Raw genomic sequence first — 17062 nt, 5'->3', positions numbered from 1 at the left:
TAAAGAGAGAAATAGAAGAAGATCTTAGAAGATGGAAAAATATACCCTGTTCATGGATAGGCAGAACTAACATCATCAAAATGGCAATATTACCAAAAGTTCTCTATAGGTTTAATGCAATGCCAATCAAAATTCCAACAGCATTTCTTGTAGAAATAGAGAAAGCAATCATGAAATTCATATGGAAAAATAAATGACCCAGAATAGCAAAAACAATGCTAAGCAGGAAGTGTGAATCAGGCAGTATAGCGATACCAGACTTCAAACTATACTACAGAGCAATAGTAACAAAAACAGCATGGTACTGGTACCAAAACAGGCGGGTGGACCAATGGTACAGAATAGAGGACACAGAAACCAATCCACAAAACTACAACTATCTTATATTTGATAAAGGGGCTAAAAGCATGCAATGGAGGAAAGATAGCATCTTCAACAAATGGTGCTGGGAAAACTGGAAATCCATATGCAACAAAATGAAACTGAATCCCTTTCTCTCGCCATGCACAAAAGTGAATTCAAAATGGATCAAGGAGCTTGATATCAAATCAGAGACACGCCGTCTGATAGAAGAAAAAGTTGGCTACGATCTACATACTGTGGGGTCGGGCTCCAAATTCCTCAATAGGACACCCATAGCACAAAAGTTAATAACTAGAATCAACAAATGGGACTTACTCAAACTAAAAAGTTTTTTCTCAGCAAAAGAAACAATAAGAGAGGTAAATAGAGAGCCTACCTCCTGGGAACAAATCTTTACTCCTCACACTTCAGATAGAGCCCTAATATCCAGAGTATACAAAGAACTCAAAAAATTAGACAATAAGAGAACAAACAACCCAATCAACAAATGGGCCAAGGACCTGAACAGACACTTCTCAGAGGGGGACATACAATCAATCAACAAGTACATGAAAAAATGCTCACCATCTCTAGCAGTCAGAGAAATGCAAATCAAAACCACCCTAAGATACCATCTCACTCCAGTTAGATTGGCAGCCATTATGAAGTCAAACAACAACAAGTGCTGGCGAGGATGTGGGGAAAAGGGTACACTTGTACATTGCTGGTGGGACTGCAAATTGGTGCAGCCAATTTGGAAAGCAGTATGGAGATTTCTTGGAAACCTGGGAATGGAGCCACCATTTGACCCAGCTATTCCCCTTCTTGGTCTATTCCCTAAAGACCTAAAAAGAGCATGCTACAGGGACACTGCTACATGGATGTTCATAGCAGCACAATTCACAATAGCAAGACTGTGGAACCAACCTAGATGCCCTTCAATAGATGAATGGATAAAAAAAATGTGGCATTTATACACAATGGAGTATTACTCTGCATTAAAAAATGACAAAATCATAGAATTTACAGGGAAATGGATGGCATTAGAGCAGATTATGCTAAGTGAAGCTAGCCAATCCCTAAAAAACACATGTCAAATGTCTTCTTTGATATAAGGAGAGTAAATAAGAACAGAGTAGGGTCGAAGAGCATGAGAAGAAGATTAACATTAAACAGGGATGAGAGGTGGGAGGAAAAGGGAGAGAGAAGGGAAATTGCATGGAAATGGAAGGAGACCCTCAAAGTTATACAAAAGTACATACAAGAGGAAGTGAGGGGAAAGGGAAAAATAATACAAGGGGGACAAATGAATGTCAGTAGAGGGGGCAGAGAGAGAAGAGGGAGGAGAGGGGAGGGGAGGGGGATAGTAGAGGATAGGAAAGGCAGCAGAACACAACAGACACTAGTATGGCAATATGTAAAGCAATGGATGTGTAACTGATGTGATTCTGCAATCTGTATATGGGGTAAAAATGGGAGCTCATAACCCACTGAATCAAAGTGTGAAATATGATATATCAAGAACTATGTAATGTTTTTAACAGCCAATAATAAAAAATTAAAAAAAAAATAAATTAGATAGTTTCATATATATCATAACCAAGTTGGATTTACAACTGTAATACAAAGATATTTCAACATGCAAAAATAATCAGTGTGGCATACCACAACTGAATGAAGCATAAAAATTACATGCACATTACCATGTACACACAAAAAGTATTTGAAAAAAATCAACAGCATTTCATGATTAAAGCAATTATCAAACTTGGAATCACCTCAACATAGTAAATGGCATATAATAGCCATGAGGTATCAACTCACACTTGTTAGGTTGACCATTATCTGAAAAATAGAAAACAACAAATATTGGTGAGAATGGAGATATTGAAAACTATGTGCACAATTGGTCTGAATGTAAAAATAGGAGAATTGATATTTTCAAATACTAACATACTATTCAGGAATTCTTTGTGTGGGTGTTAATGCAAAAGAATTGAAAATAAGATATTGCAAAGATCTTTGCAATGCAACTAGAGGTGGAAACAAACTAAATGTCCATTGACAAATGAGTGGATAAAGAAACTGTGATATATACATACAATAAAATATTATTCAATCTTAACAAAAAAATTTTGACATATTTAACATGGATGAAACTTGGAAATATTATGCTAAGAGAAATGAGCAAGTCACAGAAGAATTAATACTGCTTAATTTCACTTTTATGAAGTAAGTAAAGTGGCTAAACTAATAGAAGCAGAATGTAATAGTGGTGGTTGCCAGAGCCCAGAGAGGGAGGAAAATGAAGACTTGGCATTTAAAGTGCATAGGGTTTGAGTCATGCAAGATGAAAAGCTAGATTTTCATGAACAATGTAAAACAATGCGAATATAATGAATAAGAGTACCTATACTCAAAAAAATTTAAGAGGGAAAATTTCATGCTAGAATTTATTTATTTATTTATTTATTTTTTAATTTTTTATTGTTGGTTGTTCAAAACATTATATATTTCTTGATATATCATATTTCACACTTTGATTCAAGTGGGTTATGAACTCCCATTTTTACCCCATATACAGATTGCAGAATCACATCAGTTACACATCCATTGATTTACATATTGCTATACTAGTGTCTGTTTAAAACTATAAAAACAAGAGAGTGAAATAAGATTAAAACAAAGAATGAATTGTCAGTAGAGTAAGGAGCAAAAGAAGTGTTTGCTGTTCAAAAAGGAGATGAGAACTTATTTGGTTTAACAGCATGGAAGTCATTGGAGAATTTCAAAAGGATATTTCTGTTGTGAGCCATCCATGGGCTGTGTGTGTGAACTATGAGCATTTAAGCATATGAGGGGACTGGTCTGGAGTTTAGCGCTGATTGGATTGTGAAACACAAATGTGCCTTTCTTTCCTCAGCTCTGCCTGTGATCCCACACAGCACCTGAGATGGGTGTGACTTGCCAAGATGTCAATCAACCTGCGGACCACAAACATCACAAAGTAAGACTCTACCTTGGAAACCCTACTCCCTGCCTTATTTGGTGAAGAACATTCGATCAAACATCCCTTGTTGTGCCCCCTTTTAAAATAAAAAGAATCCAGATGCATGCTCTCTTTCCAGTGCTGCCAGTGTGAAGCTGACACTTGGGATCATTGAGCAGTCCCACCCTTGATCTTAGAAACTCAGGTTCGTATTTTGCGTGGTTTCTACACAGTTTTCTTAGTTATTGATACAGCTAGCTCCTTTGAAACCAGATCATCTCACCAGCCCGGCCAGCTGGCAACACATTTCTACAGAGGGAAAGAACAAAGACATGAAGATAATTCAAAAAGAATAGGAACTGACAACAAAGTTAAGAAAGGAAAGATTTGACTGGGAACTCTGAAGGAGTTTTGGAGGGCTGGCAAAAGTGTATTTTCTAACACATAGAGTAGTTATGATCTGGTTTGTGCTAAAATAATTCTTTTATTTATTTATTTATTTATTTATTTGTTTGTTTATTTATTTATTTATTTTTTTGTCAGTGCTGGGGATTAAACCAAGGAATTTGGTGCATGCTAGGTAAGTACTCTATCACTAGCCCCAACCCCAGTACCTAAAATAATTTTGAGATGTACATTTTTTTTTTACATTTTTGTTATATTTATTGACATTTACATCTCAAAACCTTACAAACTGACAATGAAAAGATGAAAAGCAGAACAGCAAATTTTGCTATGTATAGAAGTTGAGAATTAGCTGTCCTTAGAGAAAGTGGTAGAAATGAGGATATTTTAAAATTTAGTTTTGTGGGGAAAATAAAAATTTCTGTATTCTGAAGGGAACAGTCTAGTTGAAAGTACAAATGATGCAAAAGAATTAGATTTGCTGGTAGAAAATTCTTTGAAAAGCAATTAGAAGATGGTATCTTTAACACATGTCAAGGATTTTGGCTTGAGTTAGGAGCAAGAGCAGTTTTTCTATAACAAGTATGGTTGGAGAATGACCACTGGTGTATGTAGGTGAACAAATGAAGATCTGGACCTGTGGAGTATCTGTTATAACTTCCTTTATCCAATTTAATAGACACTAGTTCATCAAATGAGTTTGCGGTTTGAGGAAGAGGAGTCTCTTGTTTAGACTAGAGAACTTGAAAAATCCACATTGAAGAAAGTGGGAAAAGCACTGAAGTAGGGCAAGGCAACATAACTGCTGACATCCTTAACAGTTCACGTGAGATCAGTGGTTATGATTTCAAAGTGATAACAGTTAGTATGCTTATGATTTTTGTGAGTTATAGTTTTGGCAGGTGAATAAGAATTAGCAAAAGAAAGCCAAGGAAATAGAGTTTGAAAGGAGGTAATTATAATAGTTAATTCTTCTTCAAGTTAGAAAGGAGGAAAGTAAAAAATGAGAGGCTTCAGAGCCGTGAATTAGGATGTGTAGTATGAAAAAAAAAATTGTGGAGTTCAAATATTTGAAAGACTGAGCTTTTAAGAAGCTATAGGTAGAAATCAGGGGGTTTGAAATTGAGATTAGAGTAAGGATGAGATTAAGGCAGTTCTATGATATGAACATAGAAATGAATCATTAAGGAAGGGAGGTGTATGAGATCACTGAAGGCAGACAGACCAAGTAATTGAAATCTGAAAGTACTGGAAATATAATCTATATGAATATTGGAATTACTGAGAATTATGGCAACAATGTTTACACAGAGTGATAGGAAGGCAGGATTTAAAATCTTCAAGGAGTCAGAAGTTGTGGTTAAGGAGTCTTTGTGGATTTCACATTGGTTTAGTTTAAATGAAAACTTGCAGACTTTTAGGGGTGAGGGAGAATGGTCTGGGAAATGACAGTGGTTGGTTGAGATTATTTTGGTGAGGTATAGATCTTGTTAGAGAGTTCAGGATTCTGAAATTCCATTTTACTCCTTTCAACAGTTGTACAAAGTTTAATGGAATACCAGCATACCTGCTAATTGCTCCTAGCACCAGGGCCATACCAAACTCTGCTAGTAACCTGAGTGCCAAATGAGAGGTGGAACTTCCTAGACTCCCTGGAATTCTGTGATCTTTTGTGAAATTCTTCAAATAGAGACAATGTAATTCTGCTGAATATTGAATTTATTAAGATAAACAATCTTTTGAACACAAACTATTTATTCCAAACCACAATATCAGGTAACTTACCTATCCACATCACTTTTCTATCCACATCTATCTAGCCCATTATCAGTAATAATAAAATTACTCTGGTGTGGTACAGGTAAAACTTGTCACATAAGCTTATATGTAAAAGTCTTTGATGATGTTTCAGAAGAGGAGCACCGGCCTGCTGAGAGGCAGAGCCGCCCCCTCCCCCTGCACCGGCAAGGTAGAGGAATGCTCACCATCTCTAGCAGTCAGAGAAATGCAAATCAAAACCACCCTAAGATACCATCTCACTCCAGTTAGGTTGGCAGCCATTATGAAGTCAAACAACAACAAGTGCTGGCGAGGATGTGGGGAAAAGGGTACACTTGTATATTGCTGGTGGGACTGCAAATTGGTGCAGCCAATATGGAAAGCAGTATGGAGATTTCTTGGAAAGCTGGGAATGGAGCCACCATTTGACCCAGCTATTCCCCTTCTCGGTCTATTCCCTAAAGACCTAAAAAGAGCATGCTACAGGGACACTGCTACATGGATGTTCATAGCAGCACAATTCACAATAGCTAGACTGTGGAACCAACCTAGATGCCCTTCAATGGATGAATGGATAAAAAAAAAATGTGGCATTTATACACAATGGAGTATTACTCTGCATTAAAAAATGACAAAATCATAGAATTTACAGGGAAATGGATGGCATTAGAGCAGATTATGCTAAGTGAAGCTAGCCAATCCCTAAAAAAAAAAAATGCCAAATGTCTTCTTTGATATAAGGAGAGTAACTAAGAACAGAGTAGGGTCGAAGAGCATGAGAAGAAGATTAACATTAAACAGGGATGAGAGGTGGAAGGGAAAGGGAGAGAGAAGGGAAAATGCATGGAAATGGAAGGAGACCCTCAGAGTTATACAAAAGTACATACAAGAGGAAGTGAGGGGAAGGGGAAAAATAATATAAGGGGGACAAACGAATGTCAGTAGAGGGAGCAGAGAGAGAAGAGGGGAGGGGAGGGGAGGGGAGGGGGGATAGTAGAGGATAGGAAAGGCAGCAGAATACAACAGACACTAGTATGGCAATATGTAAATCAATGGATGTGTAACTGATGTGATTCTGCAATCTGTATATGGGGTAAAAATGGGAGCTCATAACCCACTTGAATCAAATTGTGAAATATGATATATCAAGAACTATGTAATGTTTTGAACAGCCAACAATAAAAAATTAAAAAAAAAAGTCTTTGATGATGTTAGAAAAATTCTTATTTTATAGAATGATTCTGTTGATCATATATGTAAAATCAGAGGATTAAGTCCACTATATCTATTGAATAATCAATACTTCAGAGAGATTTTGTGATTTCCTGAGATATTTATGGAAACAGGAGTTTGCATAGTACTTAATATTTTGGGGTAGCCTCTTGTTCCAGTCTACTAGCTCTGTTGTACATACAGAACCAAAACCAAAGCATAACCAGAACCCACAACCATAATAGATCATGTTTATATAAAACAGTGGAAAAAAATGTTTTTCCCCAATGGAATTTGCACAGAATTCCAAATGAAGCAACCAGTCTCTTCATGTGCTAATGCTTTTTAGTTCCTTTGAAGAGCATTTTTTATTATATACATATTGAAATTGAAATAGAAAATTCTGATAAAATGCTTTGTTATTATTAAGTCACTTGATTTTTTCCAAAAATATTTTCTTCTCATTTTTCCTCTTTGCTTTTCTGTTGCTTTAAGAGTTTTCAGATTCTAAAACTAAAAGTGAAAAGGAAAATTTTTTAAAAGAAATAATATTTAGTAAATAACTATTGTGGGCCAAAACCTGATAATAAACCACCACCAACAACAAAATTAGTATTAAATCTCCAGACTTTTTTTTTTATAATGGAGATTGAAATTAGGGAAACTCAGCCACTGAGACACATCCCCAACCCTATTTTGAATTTTATTTAGAAATAGGGTCTCACTGAGTTGTGTAGTGCCTCCCTTTTGCTGAAGCGGACTTTGAACTCTCCATCTTCTTGCCTCAGCCTCCTAAGCCACTGGGATGACAGGTGTGCGCCACCATGCCCGGCTCCAATCTCCAATCTTTATGCTTGAAAACTATGGAAAGAGGCAGACATGGAAATACACTGAAATACTCTATCATTACAGATGAAAATGCCATGGTAAGAGAAATTGTTAAAAAAATACCTAATTTGCCTACTTATTTACTAATACTTGCTTAAACATAATTTCAAAGCCTATTATCAGTAATAAAAAATTACTCTGGTGTGGTACAGGTAAAACTAGTCACATAAGCTTATATGTAAAATTCTTTCATGATGTTAAAAAATTCTTATTTTATAGAATGATTCTGTTGATCATATATGTAAAATCAGAGGATTAAGTCCACTGTGTCTATTGAACAATCAATACTTCAGAGAGATTTTGTAATTTCCTGAGATAATTGTGGAAACAGGAGTTTGCATAGCACTTAGTATTTTGGGGTAGATTCTTGCTACTTCCATTGGGTAAGAAATGGGAAACGCGTGAGTCATTTACACTTATAGATTTGCTTCCTAGAAAAAAAAATTTGATGACTTAACTTATGTAAACAAGCTCATAAGTTATTTAGTACCATACTTTTTAGACATTTGCAAAGTCAATATAGATTTAAAGCATAGCATTCTATTAGGAGGTGAGAGAAATTTTGCACCGCAAACATCTTGTCTAAATGTGTTTGTCAATAAAGTGATTTTGTGCTCCCACTGAAAAGTGTACAAGACAGTTGTCATCTAGATCCTGAAATTAAACACCTTCATGCAAAAAAAGTCCGTTTTCCAAATGTGCTGATACATAACACAAAGCCAACACTCACTTGTATACATATGTTTAGAAAAGGTCAAACAGCATGTTACTTTTGTAGCATTTTGAATATCAAGTATTTTACTACAATATAAATTGACAACTTTTTAAGGCAAACTGTATTCTTGCCATCAAAGGTGTAAAATGCACAATGAAACTTTAATGCCTATGTTATAGTCCAGGTCCTTAAAAACTAAATTTTTAGGTTCTCTGTCCAAATGCTCATACTCAATTCTAATGAGCACCAAGCCTTAATCTTTTACATGTGTCTAAATTGAATCATTATTCATAAATCTCAACAAAACTGTACATAATTCCTTGTTATTGGCAAAGAAATTCATTACAATGGTAATTAGGTGAACCACATAGCAAAGTGTTACAATTTTTCATAAATACAAATAAAACATTAGAATAGTGAAAACTCCATGTTGAGCACCATGCTGCTGAACATTTGCTTATGCTGCTAGTCACAAAATTTTCTATGTATATAATAAGATGTAATATTCTTTTATCAAAACACATAAATATACATGATATTTATTTAGGAAATAAGTATTCAGTGTGATTTATCACTATTATAACTAATACAGCTTTCTGATCACTGAAAGTTCATTTCTGAGTAGTTTATCATTCTAACTTTATGCATTAGTTTACAACACTCTTAAAAATAAACTAGAATACTTTTTCTTATGAGCCATAGTGTAAGTGGTTCATCAACTCTAGTTAAAAAACTAAACTCAAACAGAAATAGCAAATCAATTTGTAACCTTCGCACTGTTTGACGTTAGTTGATGCACCGTGGTGAAAGTTTTAGATACTAAGGATCAGGGATACTATCTTGTCAAGTCTTTTTTACATTATTATCCAATGATTCTCACAAAAAGAAGAAATGAGAACAATTTCATGTATTTTGTTCAACAAATACTGATTAAGTGCTTTCTAGATTCCTGAAAATTCTGGGTTAAAGTTTTAAAACACAAGTCGGACAATATTTCTACTTCTCAAACCCTAAATATTTACCAGGACAGTGTTATATAAATAAATAGTCATGCTGTATAAAATATTAATTGAAATTATCAAAATGATTAGTCATGAACTTGATTTTTTTTAAAAAAAGCAGACTTTGCTCATTATTTTTTTTCAGTTTGGCATCCCATCTGACCCAAATCATAACTGGAAAACAATCAGTTGGGTAAGCATGTGAATGTTTTATAAAATGTTATCTTCCTAGGAAAGATTACTTCATTCTTACTTTTATAGTCAGGACTTCTGTTGTACACTTGCTAAGTCAAAAAAAAAAGTATTCAAGTTAGTTAAGATTAAGTATATCCTTATTTTCCTTACATAACTACACACTGACAGTGACTGTATAGGATTTAACCTGTTTGTAGATTGTTCCTGAGAACAATAATCTTCCTGTATTCTTATGAATATGAAATAAATTGCCTGAGATTCTGAATTCCCAACAAACCTCTAGAGGATGCCAATGCTGATTGTTCTTGTTCCATACTTTCAGTAGTCAGGAAGTAGAACAGCATTCCTGGTGACAATGAGAAGGTGAGTAAATAAAGGTCAGCATAACAGGGTTCACTTAGAAGACTATAGTAGGAACCTGTGAGCTAAGAGGTTCTGATGTGTTGAATTTCACTATGCAATGCTTAGTCTACCTATTAATAGGGAAGAAGAGCTCTAGGTTCCAATCAGTTTTAAGTGACTCTGGATAATTACAAAAAGCAAATAAAAGAATACATTTTAAAAAATTAGAATATTTCACAGAAGTAGTAGAAAAAGAGTCAGCAAATAACCAGGACCAAGCTACAGAAATCACAAGCAGTTTCATCCCACGGACTTATTCTGAGGAGCCACTGATGGATTCAAAGCCACCATTGCTTTCAGAGGTCACTGCTACCACTGGGCACTGACTGTACTTAATGCCTTTTGTGAGCATTTCCCTGTCACATTACTGACTTCCTCGGAAACATCTGATTATCCAAAACTAGGACATGTACTCTCACCCTTGGTATCAGAATGTAAGGACAGTGACTACCTCTCTGGCTTTCCTTTGAATTGTGGTTTTAGATATTTGCAAACAAAATAAATTAATGTCTAGTACAGCTATGTTTTATCTAAATCCCCATTCTTCTGATATTGCCGATTACCGGTGATGAGTTTTGCTCCCTCACATGTTGAAGTATAATGTTAGAGAAGCACACCAAGGCAAGAATTTAAAGCAGGTAAAAAGGAGTAACATAGACTTTTTCTGGGAGGGAGAAGGGGGCCATAGCTGGTATCCTGGCATCCCAAGAAGTGAAGGTGTTTTGCCTTTTTATATGTCCTAGGCTTCCTTTGTCCTCCTGCTCTCTTTACCTTATCTCTTGCCTTCCAGCATACATGACTAGGCTAAGGAGATGCTCAGTGGGATGGCCAAAAGGTGAGAAGCAAACTAGCTGGAGGGGCCAAGCAGGAAGGGGACATAATTAACAACTCCCTGTAGAGAAAATCCCTGGAACAGGTTACCTTAGCAAAAGGTTGGAGCAGGGGCAGGTTATCTTGATTAGAATGGAGGAAAGGCTCTGAAGGCATTAGCATTTCAATCCCTCTCCAACATCAGGGACTCACTCAAATTGGCCTCCTGGATCCCACCTGACTATGATTGACCTATCTATTGACTTCCTGTCTAATTATGGCTTCACTTCCTTCATCTGAGTAAACTCTCTCTTCACTCCTTTCTTTAAAGGCTTCAGTAAATTTCCATTACCTAACTACTATTGTTCAAACTGTAAGACGGAATTTATGTTGCTCATCACTGGCTTTTTTCCATAGCTTTAGCCCCACCCAAATTTTTGTATCCTGGAAATAAGTCACACTAAAAAGTCATAGTATCTTATATGTGCCATACCTTTTTAATGCTCTGCTTCTGTTGATGTTGTTTCCTCATCCCTATTTTCAATTATTTTCATCATATTTCATTCATAGTATCATTTTTCATGTATCAAGTCCTCTGTGGAACTTTTCTGTACTACTTTCCTCCAATAACAAGCTAACTTATTGCATTTTTTCTGCTTCTAAGCACTTTGTTTATACCATTAATATGTATCTTTTTTTCTTCCTCCAAGTCATGAACTCTTTGAAAGGAAGAGTGATGTTGTAATATATTTGTTCCCTATTCCTTAAAAAAAAAATGACTAATTGCCTGTTACATACCTTTACTTGATCCTGGGGATGCAGTGACAATCTTTATCTTGCTCACATAAAATAATAACTGACACAATGCCTACACAGAACACGCACCTAGCATGTACAAGGCCCTGGCTTTGAGCCCCAGCACTGTAAAAATACATACAAAATAGAATAAAATAATATGTGACATAAAAAGAGAATGAATATATGTTGAGTGACAATGTGAAGAACAATTAGACAAGGAAGTTTCTTGGAGACTACTGTTTTCAGAAATGATAGGAAATGAGTAGTAACTTACCTGTTTCTTCAGATGATTTCTGACTTCTCTTTCAGAGTTGAGACTGTTTATAGGTTGGAGCACTTTTATGTGCTTTAGAGTTTATTTCTCTTAATCTTTCATTTCTACTTTAGAGTAAGTTAGCTCATTTCCTCACTATCAACAAAATTATTGGAATAAATACATTTATATAAAATAGTGCTTTTTCCAACTATAGGAAGATTGGTCTTGGTTGTCAATAGTTATTTTTAAATTATTTGCAATTTTTTTAAAGAATTTTTGTAGTTCCTGCTTTAAATTCCAAATTGGATATGTCAGGGTGACATCTTTTGTATTCATTCCACACAGTTAAATATAAGTACTATAACATCTTTTACAATTTCACTGTGAATAATTATTTTTAGTAAAACTACCTATTCAAACCTCAGTACAAGTCATTTAGTCTTCCCATCAAATCCTCATACTTTTCTCTAAGTGTTCCTACTAAACTATTCTTAAAATTTTCTGTCACACTTTAGGTAACAATACACATTATGAATGCTGTGTGATGACTTGCTGTCAAGATTGGAAATCCAGTCAAGCTCAGAGAAATGAATGGTGCCAGTGATAGCATGCTATTTAATAAGCATGGAAGCATTTAAGTCTGTCTACTGGTAATAGACATGGATTTATTTCAGAGAAGAAGAAATGAGAATAGAAACTATATGGAAGGAAAGTATGATTTGGCGGAGAAAAGTGTGGTTTTTGTAGGAAAGGTATATCTTTTTGGAAGGCTGCTTCTCCCCATGATGAATAAAGGCATATTATTCTAGCTGTGAGTCTAATTTCATATAACCTGCAGAGCAGCCAATAAAATGCTAACCCCCTCCTCATATTTACTACCATCCTCTTTTTTGTTTTGTTGATCGGTTTTTGTTTTTGTTTTTGTTTTTTAAGCAAAGGGGTGAATTTCCAAATCATTGTGAAGTCAGAATGAGACAGGCAGTCAATGTAGATAGGCAAATTAACTCAGGTCCTTTTCAAGGAGGCCAATTTATATGAGTCCCAAAAGTTGGAGACGGTCCCTTGAGGGATTGAAATGTTATTCTTCAGAGCCAGTCCTCCACCCTTATCAAGAACCTGCCCGTGCTCCAATTTTTTGCTAAAGTAACCTGTCTCAGGAATTGCCCCTCCTTACAGGGAGCTGTAAGTTGGTTAATTAATGTGTCCTTGGATACTCCATCCTACCCTCCATCTTCAGCCCACCTGTTTCCCAGCTTTTGGCCATACCACCAAGCATTCCTGGGCCTAGGGAGGGAAAAGATAAGGTGAAGAGGGCAGGAGAACAAAGGAAGCCAAAGACATCTAAAAAGGGCAGAATACCTCCCTTCTTGAGATACCACCTATGGCCCTCTTCTTCCTCCTGAAAGAAGTGTATATTACCCCTTTTAAATAATCTCTGCTTTATATGCTTGCCTCAGTGTGCGTTTCTAATGTTCAAACTTCCACATGTGAGGGAGCAGACCTTATTACCAATAACCAGCAGTATCAATAGCATCATAGTCCAGGTATATATGAGCTTATTTGAGCTATATTCTGAGGGTCTGTCTCTGAGTTCAAAATTTTTTCCATAAGTCTTTGTCTTTATTATTTTCATTGTCTCACAAATGTGAAAGTTTTAAAAATCTATGTAATGTGTGATATTGCACAACATTAATAAAAAAGCAGATATGGGAACCTAGCTATCTTCTGTGAAGTCAGACAGAGGAGATTGGAAACATGTAATACAATGACACTCTTATATTTTTTGTTTTGTTGTTGAATTAATGTTTCATAAATATGCTAATACTTAATAAGATTTTATTATATTATTTGAAACAAAAATTTTAAAAATTTTTCTTAGTTTTAATGTTTAATATGTGAAAAGCATCAGATACAATTCACAAGAAGAAGTTTGAGAAAATTTCTGTAATTCTCAATCACTTTAAAGAACATGAAGGGATCCTGACACCAAAACAATTAAGAAATACTGGCCTAAGGAATTTGTTTGCTTTAAGCTGTTCCTGTTCCTGGAACTTTATAACCTCTTCCTCTCTCCCTCTCTCTCTCTCTCCATGATGTTATTTCATATAATTGTGAGAAACAAGTTTATTATGTATTCTCCCATATTATTCAATTTCCCCTTTCATACTATCCATTGCAATAACTTGTTTAATACTTTCTTTCTTTGAAGATAGTAAATGAAAATTAGATTGTGATATGATACTTTAATGAGATATCAATGTTGTTTTAATATTTTAGGCTCATTCATGTTCACTCATCAGTATACATATGTATTCAAATATTTCATCTAGAAATATTTCTAGGTTTTATTATACTCTTTTGATTTAGGATTAGTTTGAGGAGAAGTCAAAAACAGAAATTACAGGATTTTTCTCCTCATAGAATATAAGTTTTACAATTTCAGCTAATGATGTGAATTATGCAATGCTATACATGGAGATAATTTAAATCTGCATTTATTTAGTACATATTTCCTTTGATAAATGGGCAAGTTATGCCACCTTAATAAATTACACATTTTTAAAAATACAGAGCTCCTTAGGAAGCACGTATCCACTGTAAATTTATTGTTGACCTTGAGGGAGAGATGATTTGCCCAAAGCCACAGAGCTACCTGGCTTTTTGGTCATTTTTTTAAATTTTTTTTGGAAACTTCAATCTCTTGGAAAGACTAGCTTTTCATGATTAGAAAACAGAAGGCCTGCTTCATGTTTTGCCCCAATGTGCCACTTAGAAAAAAAACAAAAAAAAGAAGTGATAGTGAATATTAAAAATACAAACTTCTAAAGGGCCAGAGGAAGAAACAGCATCCTTGTGCCAAGATACAAAATCCAAGTACAAAATTGAACTCCTTCTGTTACCAATTCTCAGACACCCTCAAGCTAGCCCTTTGAGACACACCTTCTGTTTTAGCGGCTTTGTACATTCAAATTAAGAAGTTGAACCTTCAAAGCAAATATGAGCTAGCATTGCAAAAGCTGCCCAGGATGTGTTCCTGGAGGCCTCCATTACCAATGCAGATCCTGGAATAGAGAGATATTCCTGAAGTTTTTGTGTTTTAAATTTCTCTATTTTGGTAAAATTATGAGATAGAAACTCTTCTTATTTAACATAATATTTTTTTCTCTTATTAAGTGTCTCTTTTTTTTTCACTTAATGTTATTCTAAATTAAATTTAAGACAAAAGTATGTTTCTTAGTATAAAAGATTATTTCTGTACAACTATTATCCCTCAAAGATTTAACAAATTGTTAATTTTAGGAAATTATTACATTTTTCTTTGCCTTAGCAAAAAAGAGATATGTGAGATCATAATTTGCAGATAAACTTTGTACAAGGAGAAGCTATTAGGTTTTATTCACATATTCTTTTTGGTTTATGCATTTATCCAACCTGGGACATCATGAAAGATAAACTTTGTGGAAATTCAGCTAAGAAATGAAGTTGTAGACTGGCATTATTTATACGTAGTTGAGGGCTTATTCAGTTTAATAAATATGCATTAAATACTGAATAGAATTAAGATGTATTATTGGATTCAGAAACAAATAATGAATAAAGCAGTATTTGTTTCTAAAAAATATCATATTCTTAAATATTCATATGAAGATAGTTACTTTTTTTTAAGCTTCATGGAGAGCATTTATTACAAGATACCACAGTGCTTTATTTTTTTCTTTTCTACATCCTGTTCTACAGCTTCCTTGGCCTTTTTTGATCCATGGCAAAGAGCAAGGCTTTGGCGAGAGCCATCCAGAGACTGTCAAATGCTGTGAAGTTCTTTTCCTCTTTGGTGATGACTCTGGCTTTCTCCTTCTTGTATAGGTTCTGGTCCTGTCAGCTGAGCTTTCTCCCTTCTTGGGGGCGGAGGGCTTCCTGGGGAAGAGGATGAGCTTGGAGTGGTACTCCTTCAGCCGCTGCACTTTGGCCTGTAGGGATTTGTTCCACCTCCTGAGGTCCACAGAGATGCCAATGGTCCAGGCCACCTTCTTGTGGATGCCTGCCACCCTCAACTCCTCCAGGCTGAAGTCCCTGCCTGCTGGGACTTTGATGTGAGCACCTCACTATGGGCCGGATGGGTCCCATCGCTGCGCCGCTGCCAGTCCTTGTGGAAGTGGGTCTTCAGGATCATGCCATTCTGGCTGGGCGCCCTGGCTGCATATGGCCTCTTGTGCTGAACTGGAGGGCGGAAAGGAAAAGCAATAACATGCAGAAATGTCTGGTGATTTGAGTCAAACATCTTGAACTTTCCCTTAAGATTTAAGATTAATGATTTAGAATATATATTGATACGTTTTTAATCCTTTCTTCCAAAACTAGTTTGAAACCTGACCAAATTCTTTCCCAAAGTTATCTGTCTGTATTTTTTGTGGTATTTGACTTTATCTGTATTTTATTGTCTAGTGTAGTCTCAACCACCCTTCTTCCCATACACACAGTGACTATTCTCCTGCTATTTGAACTAGCATACAGCATTCAGGTAACTTTGTTTAAATGAGAATATAAACTTTGCAAAGCTAGATATTGTTATAGATGGCAAGTGTGTAATATCAATGATCTGTATGACAGTGAGATTATCTTAGAAAATTATCTACTTCCTTGGGCAAAGTGAGGATTTCATAAAATATACCTATGATAGGACATTCAGAATTATTATCAAGATAGTTTTTTTTTTCTTTTTTCTTTTTTAAATTAGTAACCATTTCCACAAGCTTGTCTCCATAGAAATTTGGAAAAATTCTGAACACTTACAGGAAGTCAGATTCAAGAAACTCATGCAAGGCAGAAGACTGACTGTTGTGTTTTAAGATTTCAGAAGTATGGAAATCCCATGTGATAACAAGATTTATGATGTGATCACAACTGTGAACTGATGAAGTGTATCAAGAAGAATTGACTATGAAGAGTGTAGGAAATTTGTTTACTAGCAGCACTATCTCCATGACCATTTTCGTTTTTCAAAATGAAAAGATATATGGAAATTTGTGAAAGGCTATAATACAGATAGGTATGCCCAACTGCTGGGAGCCATTAGCCAAGTAGGTATGACAATTTCCTTGCCAGCGTACCCCATGTTGCAGTGACAATGAATGTAAGTGACCTTGTTCAAGGACCAAGGCGGATTAGGGCGTTCCCGGTTTAGGTTCCAGGTTTAAGGTTTAAGATTATTCCTGCTGGGAATAGGGTGTATCCTGCTGCCTGAGTTCCCCTTGAGTTCTCACGGGATTCAG

At 35.5% G+C, this 17062-nt stretch overlaps 1 pseudogene; it reads right to left on the bottom strand.

Moving 5' to 3' along the window:
- Positions 1–15477: 15477 nt before the first annotated feature.
- Positions 15478–16071, bottom strand: LOC124096882 (large ribosomal subunit protein eL13-like; annotated as a pseudogene).
- Between the last annotated feature and the right edge of the window lie 991 nt (positions 16072–17062).

The sequence above is a fragment of the Marmota monax genome, unplaced genomic scaffold (genome assembly GCF_021218885.2).
Source record: "Marmota monax isolate L192 unplaced genomic scaffold, Marmota_monax_Labrador192_F-V1.1 WCK01_AAM20220418_F8-fsc00023, whole genome shotgun sequence".
NCBI classification, from domain to species: Eukaryota; Metazoa; Chordata; class Mammalia; order Rodentia; family Sciuridae; genus Marmota; species Marmota monax.
This window is presented reverse-complemented; position numbering and strand designations above follow the sequence as displayed.